Raw genomic sequence first — 16806 nt, 5'->3', positions numbered from 1 at the left:
TTTGAAATGCGGCCCTTACACAGAAAAAGGTTGCCCATCCCTGGTCTAAGTGGCGAGGGGGAGGGAGGTGTGAAATACATACTAAGTTTAGATAGAAAAGAAAAGCCACAATTTAATTTAAAACACGAAGAAAAGGTACTTACATTTTAAATAAGAAAAATTGAAACTCAACGTTGTCACTTTCGGGGACCACCACTTCAACCTTCTTCCCTCTACCGTGTCCCGACCTACTCTCTCTGTCCCTTCTTTTTTCGATTTTACGACCCTTTCTCTACATTTCTTATTTCCCTTTTACAATTGTACACAAATGGATTGGATATGGACTGACAAAACCACATCCGAGGGAGGACACGGAGGTCCAATATCACTACAGTGGTGTTTGGTTACAAGTGTAACACATTAAGTCAAGACATCGCGAGCGATCAACCAAAATTGGCTTTGCGATCGACTTGTTGGCCATCCCTGATATACCAAGCATTATCATCAAGTTAGGATAACCTATCCTAAGTTCTAAACAATGTAAATTTATTTCTCATTAAATACAAGCTAGACAAAAACATGGTACTATCTTATTTAACTAATATTTAGAAGCAAGTGCAAAAGATTATAGGTTATTGGTAATGGCTATTCAAATGGTGTAGTTGCATGCACCCAATCCCCTTTATTGTGGAGTGAAATCCTGTCTAGCATAGTTTATTCCTCTGAAGGGTTACAATTTGAAAATTACTGTTACTAAAAAAAAGTTGATTTCAAAACCAACCATTATCAATGGCCTGATTATGAGTATGCCTTGTCTTGTATATCTGTAAGAGGTCATCATATTCCATTATAAACTTTAAAAAAAGTATCAAACCTAAAATTTCAGAGATTTGAACATATTGCCTTCCATATGATAATTGAAAACATTTGTCTGTTTTAATTAAATAGTTACTACCTTTGTCATTGTGAATCTTTATATGCCAAAAGTTTCTACTTCCTGTTAGGCAATTTAATGTTATTAAAATGTATTTTGGATACCAATGTGTTACATAGTGTGAAATACACACAGAATTAAAGCATTACTCAATTTGTATCCTTAGCTTTCAGTTGATTGTTCATTTGTACAAACCAAACCTAAAAAGTTAGTATCAACTTTAAACCCAGAAACCAGTAAGTAATGAAAGAGAAACATTAATTAATATGTATTTATATAAAAAAACAAAAAAATAAATTGAGAAAATAGCCTAATTTATAATAAACCTGTCTAAAAGACTATGTCTTACATACCTAACCAATTTGTAACTTAACATAACCGATATAACCTTTTCTTTCTATAGTAAATATTTTAAGTAAACTTTATCAAATTCTTTTCTACAAAAATGCCAATGCATAATTACTGTATTCTAAATTACATAAATTAATTTTAAAAAGTTGTTAAAATGTCAAATACTGTAATTATATTAAGATGATTTGCTTTCCCTGCTGAAAAATTAAAATGTAGAATATAAAAAGCAACATATTTAATGTTCTCAGTAAACATATAAATTGTTCAAATTTTAAAAGTTATATAAATGTTCTCTTTTGTTGGTTAGGAATTAGCATCTCTGTAAAATCTATTATAGTTTTCCTCAAACAATAGATTATTAAAAAACACTCTTTTAGTAGCCTACAGTATAAGTTTAATCTGGTGCCTACAAGACCAGAGTGGACTTTATTTTTGCAAATTTGATAAGTTATGTGATCTGAACATTGCAGACACAGCATATTCTGGCAAAAAATGTTCAGCAGCCATATGCTTTGGATTTGTTTACACAAGCTCTTTAATCAATCAGATGATACATTGCATGATTGTAAAGCGTATAAAGCAAAACCTTCGATTCATTCTATTTTCAATTCCCGAAAGATTGGTAAGAGTAAAGTATCGGACACGTATACATACGATTCACAAAAGCTATATGTGCCTAAATGTGAAAACTTGTTTTTAGATGCACTTCATCCCTGCAATGGCCTATGGGAAAGAAAATACATCATGCATGTATGTGTGCACTAGTTCTAACAAAGCAAGTTTTATTTAGAAGAATACAATGTAGACTATAGTTTACCAAATTAAGTTCCTCAGAAGTTTGAGGTCCTCCTAACTAAGTTATTCTAGAGATGATGGAATTGTTTCATCCAACACCCTCTCATTATTATCGGATTAATGAATTTTTACCATAGTATAATTTAGCAGCTAATAAACTGTAATATAATCAATAGAATTATAACCAAATATGTAGAAGTTTATTGGATAAAGAATTCACTTTCAAATTTAATGACAAAATTTATTAAAAGTAAATAAGCAATGTAATAAATTTATATATATATATATATTAAAACGTAACCGTTGATTTGCACGTGTTCATTTATTTACGAAGTATATTCAATTCTGGTTTTTATTTCAAATTATTTATTTATTTATAATTTATATATTCCAGTTTCTGTATAATAATTTGTATTTTGTGCAGGTTTATGTTAAAAGCAGCTTAGAATAAATAAATAGGTTAGTTTAGTTTAAATGCAGGTTTATTTTCATTTCAGACTTAGAAAAGTAAGGCATCAGTTATTTAGATAATATTTCAAATAAAATGACTAAAAATACGTAATGATTCATCCGTAGAATGAATCATTAATATTAGAATGAAAATATTAATCTCTAATATTTTATTATTAGAGATTAATGCACTTTTAATCGTGAAAATTCCAATTTTTTTAGTTCCTCTTTTTTTATTAAAAATATTCCAGTAATGATAACACAATCTTGTTGATGAGTTATGCCCGTTGATATCTGTTAAAACCTTCTGATAAATTTTGTAATTTAGATATTTCATCATTAGTTTCGTATTGAAGGAAAAAAATAAGATATAATTGTACCAGTAGTTCTGTAAGATTTTCATTTTATGAATGGTCACAATCTTTCTGTTTACATTTTGATAAAGTTGTTCTGTTAATGTACATGTATTTAGTGTTATAAAATGTAGGTGTCCTTTAATTAAGTTTAAAGTATATAATGCAGAAAATAAAATGTTTGTTAATTAATGGCCAATATATAGTTCAATCCTAATTTTCAATTGTATTCTTGTCACTAATATAAAAGTCATGTAATGTTGTATATATCTTTTAAATGTTTTACATTGATTTTATAAATTTATAAAATATAGCTATTTACAAAAATTACTCAACTTCACTGCCTGTAAGCGGCGTTATTCTTCTCCAATACAGACTAATTTTCAATTGTATTCTTGTCACTAATATAAAAGTCATGTAATGTTGTATATATCTTTTAAATGTTTTACATTGATTCTATAAATTTATAAAATATAGATTCACTTTCAATGTTCATGTAGTTGTCTTACTTATGAAATAGTGATTGTGACTTTATATATGTTTTTTGATTAAATTTTAATTATAAGTGAAAACAACAGTATAGACTGGATGCTTTACAGTTTGGTTGTATGTACAGTACTTTGTAAGAAAAAAATATAGATTGTTCTAATGAGAAGATCAAAGTGGTTTCATGCAAATTGCAATTAAAACAACAAAAGAAATTGTTTAATTGCAATATGAATCTACATATATATCAAATTTTGTTGCAATCAATTATTGCAGCAAGAAGTCGATAATTGGTTGCCTCGTGTGAAAAAGTGCCAGTGCCACACGTGTAATTTATATATACAAACTTTTATTGTTCTTGCACCAAATCAAAAACTATTTTTATGTATTTATGAAGAAAAATTATTAATTGAAAAGAAAAATTTTGGATTAATATATCTACTAAACTATATATTTTATGAATTTGAAATATAGTATAAGAATTGTGGAGAGACTTTTAACCCTTTGGACTCCTATACTATAGAAAAATACTCAAAATAAGCAATACATTGCATGGGTGTGTGTTGTGCTTTTAATCATTACTTAAAATAAGGTAATTGTAATGCATGATGAACAAATAACTGATAATATCATAAATTTATTTTGAAATTCACATAATTTGTTGATAAATAATATAATAAATATTTTTTTTCTATTGTTTCGAGAATATTTCAGGATCGGTAATGTTATCTACCCAGTAAAATGTACTTTTTTGGACTGTTTATTTACCTAGAAAAACTTATGTAATAACTTATTGCTTATTTTGTATGTTTTTATTCTTGTTTCTCTTTAATGTATAAAGTTAATTGAAAATTTTGTGAAATTGCCAACTGATGTACAGTATCATCAAATAATCTATATTAAATAAGAAACATTGTAGTTCTTGGATGTAGCTTCATTTTCAATTACATCTCAGCTGTTTTACATGTATTTATATGGCTCAAAATCAAAGCATATATATTTGCTGCTGTGTATTTTCCAAGGTGATTGGCGGTGAATTGCAGGATCGGTTGATACCGGTGCCCTACAGCAAGAGTGCCACTGATCAAGCTGTAAGCAGCTTCTCTTTCTTGTGGAATTTTTCTTATTTAATATTTATTTTAAGAAATTATTTTGTTATTCCCTGAATTTTTAAACAATATAATAAAATTCGAATTTTATTTTATTTAACTTTAAATGATAATTCTTTATTATTACTTTTTTAATCAAAAAATAAAAAAATTTCAAATTTGTTAAAGTATTGGAATATTTGTATTTATAAACTACATTTTATACAAAATTTTCTGATTTAATATAGGTCACTGAAAATTATTGCATAACTGCTATTTTCATGAAGAAACATTAATTTGAAAAATATAATTACTTTGATAATTATATTATTCAAAATTTTTTTAACCACAATGTGTAATTAAATATTTGCTCTTTGCTTTTTACTATAGCATTGTTCTTACATGTTGTTACTTTATTGCTTAATAATTTCTGCCTTTTTTTATTCACTAGGCAATAAGAATAAAAACTGATTCTTTTTAAATTTTTCTATACATCAATTATTAACAGGACTTTTTAATATTTATGAAAATCTAGAAGTAGATTTAGTGATGTTCAACCTGCACCTGCAGATTCAAAGTCAAGCACCAAACAATATAAAACACTGCACTGTGATATATTTGTTTTATTTTTGTAAATATGGTATTTAAAATACAATATATTTTTTCTTATAATTTATTGTGTGTAAACTATATGTTCATTTTAAGAATACATTCTATGTGTACAGTAGAATAATTATTTATATATATATGTACACACACCATATATATATCATATGAATATTTTTTATCAAGGACTCATAATCACAACAGATACATTTTATTGAAGATCCAGAGCTAAATAAGAATAGCTGTATTTGATAAAATGTATTTGGAATTTCTATGCTATAAATATCTAAAAAATTAATGAATGTATATTATATGTACATTTAAATTCAGGTAGGTGAATTATTATTAAGATATTTTTGTCTTTCCTTCCAGCTGTCCTGTCTATAAAATATTGAATTCAAAAAATAAAGAAAACAAACAGATTTTTAATGTTTTTTGTTTATTATTGTTAAAATATAAATATTACATATGGAATTTTTATATTCATCCATGTGTATGAAATATTTGAATAGTTTGTGATTATATATACTAGTTTTGAAAATTAGAACTGTTACTGACTTTTGGACAATGTCCATTTCTGTTGCACTTCTATAGCAATCCATATTTAAACTAAAAACATTAACAAATTTATTTATTTGTTCTCTTTATTTTCCATTAGTTTGATACAAATTTTTATTTTTAACAATTTTTCATACTATTGAAAAATGAATTATTAGAGATAAATTTGCAATAAACAAATTAGAGATAAAAGAAAAAACTACAATAAAGGTATTTATGATATTTTTAATTAGTATGTAGCATATTTTATTGATTATTTAATGATTAGATTGAATTTAATTGATTTCTCTAGAAATTACAATAGGTAATCAGTGTTTAAAAGAAAGAATACCTATTGAAAAATAATGTCTAATATAGAATTAATTTTAAATATGTTTTATATATACAGTATATATATATATATATATTCTTTAAATGACAATACAAATATTGAAAAGTTTAAGACAAATATTATAAAAATATATGACTTTTAATGTTTAGTTAGTAGTAATAAAAATTAAGTTTCAGTTGTGTGTATCATTCTTAATTTACTGATAAATAAAAAAAATATATTTCAAGATTTACAGTTTTGCTTTCAATAAATACTTACAAAAATGTGTTTTGTCTGAGGAAAACACATTACAACACAATAAATATACAGTATGTCTGTTATAAATATCAAGTGCAGATAAAATGGGAGAATGAATTTGTAATTTTACATATATGTATTTTTTGTAATTGTAAATTTATTTCAATTATTCATGACTTAGAGGGAAAAAAATTAAAAATTAAAATTTAAATATTTTTTTATAAAATAGTTCAATTTTCTGATAAAAGCAAATTTTTACATTGTAAGTTATATTAAACTTACATTTTTTCTTAATATGGATTAAAAAGCCAACTCAAACTAACATTTTTGTTTTTTTTTTTTTTTTTCAATCTTTTAATTTGCCATTTTCTTTTGTTATCATTTTAGATTTAAAACATGAATAGTTTTATTTAATAAGAAAAATTCTAAAAGATATAATTTAGTTTTGCAAAACTTAAAAGTTTTGCAAATTTAAAAATTTGTGATCTATCTTATTATTATTTAACATTAAGAAAGAAACCAATTAATTTTTTAAATGAATGTGTGATCTTTGTTATTATCACATTCAAACTTTCTTATCAAATATACATAACAGAAATTTTATAATATTGAAAACAAAAAAGAAATTTATGATTATGTTCATTTTCTTACAACAAATGTAAATCGGATACTTCTGTGCTAGATAGTTTTTTTCACATTTTTATCCACATAAACTTCAAAGAAATTCAATACTTTGTAACTTGATGTTTTGCCACATATATATATTGTATGAATTTTTAAAAATAAAATAAATAATTATCAAAAATCTAGAGCAGTAGCATTTATTTAAGAAAAACAACAGTTAAATTATTTTAAATGTGTGAAATTTATTTTTTCACTAGGAATTGTTTAGAGAACTTTTGTTGGTTGGTTTGAAAAATTAATTTTGATAATTTGAAAATAAGCTTTATATGTTTAATAGATTATTTATTTGTTTTTAAAATAAAGATTTTTCAAATATTTGCTAAATTAGCATAGATATTTTCTTAATCATCTTATTTATTTCTATTATTAAATGATACATAAACAATTCAAAAAATATTTTTGTAATTCTTGATCCAATGACCAAATTAAGTATATAGATCAGTGCCAAATTAGGACCAAGTGATAGTCTAAACAAAGCCTAACAATGGTGCTGTCACAACTACTACTTGTTTAACTTATAAGACATTAAGATTAAGTAAATGATGATTATGAAGTAATAGTTTGAAAATTTATTTATTATTATTTTTTTTATTTACTTGTATTTATTTACTTGTTAATTGCAAAGTCTTTGATCAAGATCTCTAACTGATTTAATGTAGCAAATCTACTTCTGCATTTGGCAGAGACAAGGCATCCAATTTGTTTTATCACATAGCTGTTCAACTTTGATTTTTAAAATGTTTGAGTTGAAAAAATAAATGCTCAAGTGTGCAACATCAACATTTGGAAACACCCAATTAATTTTATCTTCTACAATTATTTTATAATGTTTATCATGAATGAAGCTGGTTTTTATATTTGTTATTACACTGAAGTTATGATTCTTACATGTATAAAAGTGCTAAAGCTCAGCAGAAAGATTATTTTCTATCTTCTGGATAAGCATTAGTTAGTTTTTGAGAGCAGTGAAAGTATCTTTTATTTTTCTGTATATGAAATGACATTATTTGACACTTTAGAAAGGAAAATGTGTGTATTTCTTTGTAAACTTTTTCTTTTCCTTTCAGTTTTTAGTTTGTCAATAATTAGGCAATATGAAATTTATTTCTGGAATTCTGATCTACTTTTAATGCATCTTCATTATTGGATAGTTTCTTTCTGACACATTTGTGAATTTGAACAGTTTTGTAATCAACATTTAGTAGTATTTCTTTTTCAAAAAGCTATAATTGTAAGTATTATAATAAGTGGTGTGCTATTTCCTTTCCAGTATGATGATTTAATTCCATAAAGGGTTGGCATCCTGCTAAACACTAGCTTTTTAAGTATCAAAGAACAATACTTAATTGATCCTGTGTGTCAATAGATCTGGTGTTGAATTAACTGACATAAAATAATCAGAATAATTTTTTCATTAACAATGAATGTATGTACCTTTTGAGCTATTAGTAAAATGAACTTCTTACAGATGGTTTTGGATGTATAGAGGTTTCCTTTTTTGCAGAATTTCCATATTTAAAAAGTGTCCAGCTAAAAATAGATCAAACTGACTAGTAAACTCAAGCAATCCTAAAATTCCCATTCTACAGTGAATCAAAATCTTCAATTATTCTTTGAAAAGTAGGCCATGTTCAGCTAACATAAAAATAACAGCTATTATTGTCTTTAAGATTTGTTCCAAGTAAATGAATTCTAAAATTTTTTTCAACTGTTGTAAATTCAAACCTTGTTTGAGCTAAGTACATTAGAATAGTCTCAATGAGTAATGCTTATTTTATAATGTGCAATTATTTCACTAGTCATTGAATGCCCTTTCAACAAAATACAAGAAATATTTAAGAGTAAAACTTTTACAAAATAATAAACTGACCTGTTGTTGACTTGATTAACCTTTTTCTCTTGTATTACTATAAGAACTATTTTATTTAAGTAATTTTAAACAAGCAAAATGAAAAATCTGAGACAGCACTACCTAAACTGCATTAAGTATCAAAAATAAAATGGCAGTAAATGACAAATTTTATTTTAAGCAACTAACATTTCATTCATTTCAGCATTAAATCCTTTCTCTCTAGCAAACATTTTCAGATTTGCTTGAACCCTTTAATTTCAAATCATTTTTTCTATTTCTTTCTATTGGGCCTAGTTTTAAAGTAATTAACATTGTTTTTTGCTGCAAAAAACTATCTGTAATGAAAGAAATAATAACAATAAGTAATGATTACCTACCTAAAATGAATTTTTGGAGATTTCATTCTGTATTTAACTGCAAAAACATTGCTCTTTAGAGTCCAGCAGCAGTAAGCCAGCATTGTTGGATTCTTATCTGCCTTGATAACAGCTTTTCATACTCACAATGGATTCCTGAAGAACTTTTGCCATGTTCATGACTTAGATTCCTGAAGAAATCCAGATGAGAGTCTAAGAAATTATCTTAAGAGACATACAACATCCTAGTTGTAATTCCACAGGAATGCAATTGTGCTGAATACCAAAGACCTCCAGCACAGTGTTGTCATCATTGCATATCTTAGAGAATCAGTCAGGAGAAGTATGTTCAAATCATGTTGTCTTTCATAAAATATATGCAAATAAGTTTTATATATATACGCTTCTCAAACTGCACTTACTAAAAAATAAGTAACCTTTAACATGCAGTCTATTTTATTAACATAATCGAATGTTTTCAATCAAATTAGTTGACCTTCATCAGGATTGAATGAACAATTTTTTGATTTATGACAAATGAAACCGATTATAGAACGTTTTAACTTTAAACACTTTCTCAACACTTATTGTGCAAGTCCGAAAATAAATAAATAGAATATATGGATTGATAATGTACAAATATATGCATACACTAACACACAAAAATAAAAATACAAATTAATAATAATAAAGAAATAGATGATATAACTGGCTTCTACTGTCCATGCTTTATGCTGATGTATTCATAATGCCCTGCTCTCCATGCTGCAGATAATTTATATGATTCTTCGAAGTTTATAGCCTATCCTACTAGGCTGCTCTTATGAATATGCCAGGCTTCTGCATATTTAATATGTCTCCTGTCTTGCACTTTATGTTATATTTCTGCTCTTTCCCATTTCACTGATAACTCTGTTGGGTCTGCTATAATGTATGTCGCTAAAGCCATAACGGGTGCTCCTTCTGTACGTTCCTTTTGTGCTCTTTTATTCTTTCTATGACCTTGTAGCTCCAACGTTGTACAGTTCTTTTTGCTGCCTCTCATCTTGTTCAGATATTCTGTAAACTCCAGGAATAAGCTTCTGGTCTATAGGATCTTTGTCCATACATAGCATCTGATATACTGTTGGGTTCCTTTTTAAATACTATCTTTTTGTTAGTAGCTGCTCCTATTTCTTTGTAAATGTTGGTTAAGGGTGCCATGTATTCCAGTATTGTGTACTTTTTTACTCTTTCTCGTTCATTACTTTCATTAACATCTTTTCTTGTTTTATTGATTAAGGCCTTTATTTTATTCTGATTGACTTTGACTTGCCATGCTAACTTTTTGATGTGTTCTAATTCTTTACATCTGTCCTGCACTTTGCTGCAATGTGTGTTCGCTCTTTTTATAAGTGCCCTGAACGCTGCCAGTTTATAACTTGCTGGGTCATGGGAGGTCCATGGTATTAATAACAGATTATAAATGGCCTTTCTGTACACTTTAGTAGTGATTTCCTCTCCTCTTACACTTCCTAGATAGATTAATAGAAGTAGAATCTCTTTATCGTTCTGTTGTTCTAGCTCGAGGTCTAGTCCAAACATGTTAGTTTAATATCTCTGAGAAATTGTTGAATGTCTGGTTTTTCTTTCCATACAGTCAAGACGTCATCAACATATCGTGCATATATTAGTATATGACCTTCATATTTCTTTAAAATGGTATTCTCTAATGTCCTTAGTACCATTTCACACAGTGCCCCTGATATGGGACTTCTCATTGCCACTCCTCTATGTTGAGTTATGTTATATTGTTAAAATTGAAAACTGACAAATATGTAGCTAGGTGTGTCAGTTCCGGTATCTGCTTTCTTAGTTTTGTAATGTTTCCGAATTTGCTCAGTAATTTCTTTATTTTTATTAGTTTATATTTTTATTTTTGTGTGTTACCATATGCATATATTTGTACATTATCAATCTGTACATTCTATTTATTTATTTTTGGACTTGTGCAATAAGCACTGAGAAAGCATTTAAATTTAAAATGTTCTATAATTGGTTTCATTTGTCATAAATCAAACAAATGTTCGTTCAATCCTGACAAAGGTCAGTTAATTTGATCGAAAATGTTAGATTACGTTAATAAAGTAGACTTCATGTTGCAGGTTAGTAAAGGGTAGTTAAAATATATATATTTGTCTTATCACTTTTGTACCTTTCTCTAACAAATGCCATCTTTTTAATCTGAACCCAATAACTCAGCCAGTTTTTTGGATAAGTCATGATCGAACCTTGACTTTGATTTAACTTTGAGTAGTTAATTAAATGAGGGTAGTTAATACAAAAAAAATTCAAAACCTTCATATCTTGTATAACAACACGTGCAGTTTTTTCTTCTTCAGCATTCCATGCCTCCAATGCAATAGGAACTTGGGACTATGTGACACCAACTCTATAGCAGACAGAATGTTAAACTGTGCAGATAAAAAGACTCAAAAATAAAATTCATTATAATATAAATTAACCATTGAAAGTTTTATAACCATCATAATTACACAATTAGTTTTATCACATTGTGATTAATCACAATTATGTTTTTAAATAAATTTATTTGTGGTGTAATTACAGTTAAAAGGGCTAATCTGTTACAAATAAATGGTGCCCTATAGGAAAATTGTGCGTTCAGGTTTGAAATAAGTGCATCAGAATTAGTAGGGAAGCAGTCACAATTGTTTATTTAAGAAAACCTCTGTTGACCAGTGTTGTTTAAATTCATTTTGTGCTGGAGTGAGTGAAAAGTTAGTTGTTTGAAATGAGTTATTCTCCAGTTTGTTTTAATATTATGAACATGACAAATTTATTATTTTATTTATCAAATAATAATAATCATCAAAAAGAAATGATTAAATTTATTACTATGCAATTTTGCCATTTATATACCGTATATTCCAGCATATAAGACGACTTTTTAACCCAGGAAAATCTTCTCAAAAGTCAGGGGTCATCTAATAGGGCGGGTCTACAGTTGGCCCACTCAGCTCATGGATAGAGAGAGAGCAGCACTGTGCCCAGAAAAACACGCATCTTTCACAGTCTGGCCTGCCAGATGAGAAGGAGGTACAGTAATAGGATACATGGGCAGCTGGTATACAAATGTCCAACAGTCAAAACCCCATCATAGCTCCACCAGCAAGAAGAATGAAATATGAAGCCAGTTTCAAACTTAAAGTTCTAAACTTTGCCATGGAACATAACTGCACTGCTGCAAGACAATATGGAGTAACAGAAAAGTTATTTGGTGTGTGTTGGAAAAGGGGTAGTCTTATTCAGCGAGTATATCCCAAACTCTATATTTTAACTGTAAAAGTCAGGGGTCGTCTTATACGCCGGAATATACGGTATATTCAAACCTTCCATGGATAATTTTTGTTGATACCCTCATCAGCATGATTTAAGGCATGAGCTAAGATTTAAGCACAATACAACCTTTGTATTTCACCTTTCCTTTTCATCATTTGACAACAATTTTCCATTATGATATTACTTTCAAAGGTTTACATATAAAAACAATTTTAAAATTTATCAAATTTTTCAACTTTAAAAATTTGTTCAGTTTTTTTAAAAACATTAACCAAATATTAATATAATATGTACTTATAACAGTTTTTTTATAAAAATTAATATCCATTTAAAACCAAATTTAAAATAACATTTACATTATAGGGAATCTTCTGCTAAATTTAAAAAATAAAAATATATAATAATAATAGTTCTTAAAACATGTGTTTCCTTATGTAATAAGTTGTATATTTTGTGTTTATTTTGTACAGTTTAAAAACTGAAATGACAACATCTTTAGTTTAGATGTCATTACTTCTTGCCATTTTGCTAACACTATCGTTTGTAAGAAGAAACATTACACATCAAGAGGACATCCATAACTGATGTCACACTAAAGTTCCACATTTTTAACCCCTCAGAGGCTTCCATGCCATTAATTTTACATTTTGACAAAGTTCCTCCTCAACAAATCCCTTGCTTTATTATAATATAATATACTGTGTCAATTATATAGTGGATAAATAATATGATTTATTTAGATTTTTATCAAAATAAAACACTGTGACAATAGCATCACATTAATCAAAATTTTATTTTTGCAACACCTTGCTAACAAAGTGTTGCACTCACCTGTGTTTGTAAGGTGTTCTTCAGTTAGCACAATGGAAATGTTGGAGGTATGTCTGTCCATGGAAATACTTTGTCCTGCCATGTCAACTTCATCAATATTCATGCACTCAGCATCTGCATTACATTCCCCAATAAAGCATTCCAAACAAATTCAAAAGTTGTTTCTCTCCTACTCATGAGAAGTGCTGCAGTGTGCAGATTTAAAAAATATCATTGTGTCACTTCTCTACATTTCCTTTTTCTTTGATGATAATCTATAAATAAACTTTGTTCAAAAACATTTGATAAGCATTTTAACAAGTCTAACATAATAAATAAATACATACCTTGTAAGTACAGTATTTGGTCTCAATTCCACATCCTGTCAGATGTGAGTCCTAGATATAGTCCTATATAAAATTACCTTGTTTAACTCAGCAGACCTTGGAGACATATCTTGGACCTATGACTTCATAGCAACATTACAACAATTTTATAACAACTTATCCTAATTTTCTTTAGAGTTAAGACTTGTAAAAACATTAACTGATTAGTTATAGATAAATTACAAATAATGAGAATACAATGGTGCAAATTCCACACTATTATAGTCACAGAAATTGCACCAACCACTTTGTGGCTGTAACAAATTATAATGTGTTATCTACCACAGTAAGATGATTGCATGGTACACATTTCCTATTTTTTTTTACTGTTATTAGATAAATTTAAATGCTAAAACTAAATTTTTAAAGAATATATTTTAAGTGTGACATATATTGCATTAAAATCATGTATGGCACAATATGAAATATGGTATCACAAAATTGTTATCCTCCCCTTCTCTTGGCAGATTATGTCACACACTGAACTATCCTCTTTCTATGAGACCATATAATTATTTATGGTCAGCCACAAATTAATAATTACACAACCAAAAATTCCACTCATAAAACACAACTTCTCTATTTAAGTACCTGGAAATGCTAGAAATTTTCAAGGCTAATAGAAACAACACAGCTATCAGCTACAAGGACAACACATTATTTCCAGCTTGGAGGGCATTATTGGATATTTATTGGTGATATTATGTTTACATCTCGATATTTACATCCCACACGACCACTGACTGCCAATCAGAAGTTGTTCGTTTTTATATTCTAAATGATTGCATTTCATCATCAATTCTATTCTGATATCAGTTTCCAAATATGTTTTTAACTTGAAGATGATTGCTAAAGGCAATTGAAAATGTTCATTTTTCTCCATTATGTTGTTTTTGGTTGAGCTGGATTTTTGGTTGTGTAAGTATTTTGCATATTAGCTAGTATTTAGTGCATTTGTTACAAGTTAATTATATATATTTAAAATGATAGACCTATTTCAGTCATAAAAATTCACTTTATAATGAAAATTGGTAAAAGTTTGAGTCAAGTCTTAATTTTCAATGAAAGTGACAAACCATTCATTAAAAATGATCTTGTAAAGATCACCTTTTGTTAGATAGACTATAAATTTATGAAAATACTAATAAATTTTTCCTATAATATAAAAATACTTGTGTGTATCTTTGATGGTTTCTGGAAAAAAATGATGGCAGATGAATGTGTGTGGGGGGCATGCAAAGGATTTTTTCACAATTTTTAACACTTTAGTAAGTTGAAAAAAAAAATCTGTTGGGTGAGCTTGTAATTGCAATTTAAAATTGATGTATACTCTGCACCTGCTTTCAAATTTACTTTAAAATATATAGCCTGCAGGTTATTCTAAAAAAATTACAGTATAAATACACTTTAAATGATATTTTTAAACACACAATAATTCTCACTTGTTTATATAAATCTAATGAATATGATTGATTAACATTGTCAAGTTAATGAATTAAGATGTCCTTGTGCCTCAAAAGTTTATTCAAATTTGTTTAACTTGTGAATTAATCAAATCTTTATTTAATATAATTAAATAATAAAAATGAAATACAAAAATTCTAATTAGACTTCAAATAATTTTATACTGTTTGACTTAATATTATTCAATAATAATCAAACATTAAATTTCAGAAATATGAGATCATGACAATTCACAATGAAATATGTATTTTATGTAGAGAAATCATTTAAAATTTGAATTATTATAAGAATGTCTCAATGAAACTTGTCATTTAATGAAATTCTGCATATTTATAACTTATTAAATGTGGAGATACTGTTCTATACTTAATGATTGAATTCAGATTTAATCTATGAAATGATTTAATATTATATGATGCAGTTAAACAAATCTTGTTGAAGTATTGGAAGATAATCTGCATGAATATTTATAAATCACTTTTAATAATAATACTGATTATTTTCTTTATTATTATTATGCATTCCCAGCTGCCTTTGTAATTAATTATGAAACTTTTTTATAATACAGATTTGTGCAAATTATTATGTATTTATTTAATATAGGGAATGTCCAACAGACAAGAAAGAACTATGACAGATGACAAAGCTTTAAGTAAAAGCAAAAAAATGATAATAATGGACATTCAATGAGCAAAGAAAACAGTTCTACTGTTTTTTTTTTTTTGTTCATTACATATACAGTGGTGCCTCGTATAACATACTTAATCTGTTCCAGGTGCACGTCCGTTAAGTGAAAAGTCTGTTACACAAAACGCATTTTCCCATAGAAATACATGTTAAAACATATAATTCGTTCTGCAGCATAAAATAACCGTACTGTACCATTAAAAAAAATGAAAATCGAGTAGTCGCCAATTATGCTGGGTAGTCAGATGTGAGGAAGACTTGGAGGAACACTTTCTTCACACATTCATACAGATACAGGCTTTTTACACATTGCAGCAGGTCTTTTTTAATTGTTTTTTAATCAGAGTCAGATTCAGGAGAGGCTACCAGAGCTTGCAGGGTCAACTCCTCTTGTTCCATCCTTTGTTTTTTGGCAGCTTGCTTCTTGAAAAACATGTCCAAAGTGGTCAACTCCTCTTGTTCCATCCTTTGTTTTTTGGCAGCTGGCTTCTTGAAAAACATGTCCTAGGTGGTCTGTTTCTCTCTCTTCTTCAACACCTGTTGGATATGATGGGCAAGGGTGTCATTGTAGAGATCATTGATTCTGTTGGCCTCACCTGTGTTTGGATAGTGAGTGTTCGTAAACTCCTGAACCTCTCCCCATTTGACAAGGAAGTCCGTGTCAACTTTCACTCCTCCTGATGATTTCTTGTTTTACTAAAATTGAAATCACCTTTGTTTTTTTAGAAGCCATGATTTGCACAACACTTGAATAAATGTAAATACCCTGCACTGAGGTGATATATGTAATAAACAAGGGAGCAAGCCGAATCCCAACGGGAGCTCTGTACTTCAAATATACTAATAATATATTCTAATAATACTAATATTTTATAAAAATAGTAGATTGTCATTGGCAACGGCAAAAGTCATCCACACTGTTAGCAGCCAGTCTGTTGCTCGAGTCACGTAACGGCCAAACAGAAAGTCCGTTGTTCGCAGCATCTGTTATTCGAGATGTATATTATACGAGGCACCATTGTATATATATATATATATATATATATATATATAAAACAAT

General features: G+C 27.9%; 1 long non-coding RNA gene across 1 annotated transcript in view; it reads left to right on the top strand.

Moving 5' to 3' along the window:
- Window positions 1-3323: 3323 nt before the first annotated feature.
- The window catches only part of LOC111612431, a 42730-nt gene continuing 29247 nt past the window's right edge, over window positions 3324-16806 (top strand). Inside the window, exon 1 of the long non-coding RNA XR_002754603.1 lies at window positions 3324-4439. This is a non-coding gene — a long non-coding RNA (uncharacterized LOC111612431). The remainder of the gene's footprint in view (window positions 4440-16806) is intronic.

The sequence above is a fragment of the Centruroides sculpturatus genome, unplaced genomic scaffold, assembly GCF_000671375.1.
Source record: "Centruroides sculpturatus isolate CEXI.00-Female unplaced genomic scaffold, Cexi_2.0 scaffold1444, whole genome shotgun sequence".
In the NCBI taxonomy this organism is placed as follows: domain Eukaryota; kingdom Metazoa; phylum Arthropoda; class Arachnida; order Scorpiones; family Buthidae; genus Centruroides; species Centruroides sculpturatus.
The sequence above is the reverse complement of the archived record's forward strand: the minus strand, read 5'-3'. Positions and strand labels throughout refer to the sequence as shown.